The sequence below is a fragment of the Penaeus vannamei genome, chromosome 13, assembly GCF_042767895.1.
Source record: "Penaeus vannamei isolate JL-2024 chromosome 13, ASM4276789v1, whole genome shotgun sequence".
NCBI classification, from domain to species: Eukaryota; Metazoa; Arthropoda; class Malacostraca; order Decapoda; family Penaeidae; genus Penaeus; species Penaeus vannamei.
The window spans coordinates 33,530,382-33,532,881 of NC_091561.1; positions in this window are offsets into that span (position 1 = coordinate 33,530,382).

Here is a 2,500-nt window from a genome sequence, read left to right on the forward strand (position 1 = left end):
AAGGAGAGAAGGGGAGAGGAGGGGAAAGAGGTTAATGGAGAGAGGTGGGAAAGTGGTAGAATGGAGAAAGAAGGGACGAGATAGGGAGCGAGAAGAAGGATAAGAGAAAAAAAGGAGGAAATAGAGAAAAAACAGAGGGAGAAAGGAAAAGAAAAAAGGAAGAGAGGGAAATGTAACGGGAGAGAAATAATGTGAATAGGATGCAGGGGAAGGAAGAGAGAGGGGAAAAGTGAAGAAAAAGGGGGAAAGGCAAGGTCGGAGTGTATGGCCTTCGAATGGTTGTATAGTTTAGGGCTATGGGAAGGGGTGCCATGGGTGAAAAATGGGAGGAATGGCGATGGTGGGAAAGCGGGAAAGAGAGAGATAAAGGGAAAGAGTGTGGTAATAAAAAAAATTGTGAAGAGAATGAGAATGAGAAAGGAAAAAAACAGAAAAAAGAAAAATAGAAGCAGAAAGTAAGGTTTAAAAATATGATGATAAAAAGACAATAGCGTGTATAAAGATGAGGATGAAAATAAAAGGACAGAGAGAAAGAGAGAAGAGAGAGAGAGAGAGAGAGAGACAGAGAGAGAGAGAGAGAGAGAGAGAGAGAGAGAGAGAGAGAGAGAGAGAGAGAGAGAGAGAGAGAGAGAGAGAGAGAGAGAGAGAGAGAGAGAGAGAGAGAGAGAGAGAGAGAGAGAGAGAGAGAGAGAGGCAGGCAGACAGACAAAGATATAGAAGGAAAGGAAGATAGACTTACAAATGAGGAAAAACGAGAAAGGAACATAGAGAGAATGCGAAGGAGAATGAGACATTAAGATAAAGGACAAAACTTTCCATATAAAAAGGGGAATAGAGCAATAAGGGAGACAGGTTGCTCACAAAGGAAGGATAATGTGATTGATAAACTGAAGAATAGGAAAGGAATGTGATATCATACAATCGTTGAAGTAAGAAAAAAATCTACATTCTGAGATATATTGTTACAAAAGAGTTAAACGAATTGCATGGATATATCACCCTATGTTATTGTTATTACTATTATCATTATGATCATTATCATTATCATTATAATTGTTGTTATCATTATCATTATCATTATTGCTATTATTATCATTATCATTATTATTACTATTATTGTTATTATCATTAATATTTTTACTACTACTATTATTTTTACTATTATTGTTATTATCATTATTATCATTACCATTGTTATTATTAGTGGTAGTATCATTAACACCATTACTATTATCATTATTATCATCATCATCATCATGTGTCAATAATGAAAATAATAGTAATACCATAATAATAGTAATAACAATAGTAATAATAACGATGATGACCACAACGATAACATAACAGCTATCAATTCCCAGTGACAGATCGGTAGAAAAACCAAACTCGCATTTCCAACAAGTCCAAGGAGGAACAGGAGAAGACGAACTCCTCAAAGAAAACAACAGAGCCCGAGTGATATAGGCAAAAGGACCCCTTCTTTTCGGGTGTGTGGAAGGAAAAATCCCGCTGTACCATTGGCTGTCCAAGGGCTTTCCTGTGTTGATCTAAGGGTTCTGGCGTCTCACAAAAGCTGGAGGTAACAAAGGGACGAATCAGGGATATAAAATGATCAATTAGGCCTTTTATCGACTCGGCTGCCGCGCGGTTTGGGGAATGAGGGAAGGGGGATGTGAAGGGGGGAGAATAAGGGGAGAGGGATGTGGGGGAAGTAAAAGGAAAGAGGGTTATGGGGCAAGGATAAGGGAAGGGGGGAGTGGGGTATGGTTAAGGGAAGAGGGAAATGGGGGAAGAATAAGGGGAGAGGGATATGGGACAAGAATAAAGGAAGAAGGATATGGAGGAAGAACAAGGAAAGAGAGAAATCAGGAATGTTAGGAGGAGAGGGAAATAGGGGAAGAGGAAAAGGAAAAGTAAAGAATAGAGAAAAATTGAAGGAAGGGGAGGAGGAAGGGAAAAATGAAGGAAGGGTATGAAGAGGGAACAAGGAGAATGGAAGAAGGATAAAGATGGAAAAGGAAGAGGATAGAGAGAAGGAGGAAAGTAGACGGAGAGGAGGATAGACCGGGACAGAAACAGGAGTTGCGAAAAGATGAACCGTAGAGGAAGGAGGAAAAAGAGAAGGAAAGGAAGAAGGGAGGAGAGAAAAAGTGCAAGAAGGCGGAGAGAGAGAAAGAGAAAGAGAAGAATAGAGGTAATAAAGGAGCAAAAAGGAATTTGAAGACGAAAATCGCCTTATGTGAAGAGAGCATAGAGAACGCAATAAATCGTCTGTGTGAAATAGCTTAAGGAAAGGAGGACAGCGCTTAGGAGGCAAAGGCCGAAGTGGCGACGGAAGAAAGGAAGGAAAAGATTCATGCAGATAAATGGCGGCAAAGGAGAGGCAAAGAGAGGTAGCGAAAGAAATAGGAAAAATGATAAACGGGAGAGAGCAAAACGGGAAAAATGCGATGGATGCATTGGGGAGAAAAAAATACCAATGGAGGAGAACGGAAAAAAG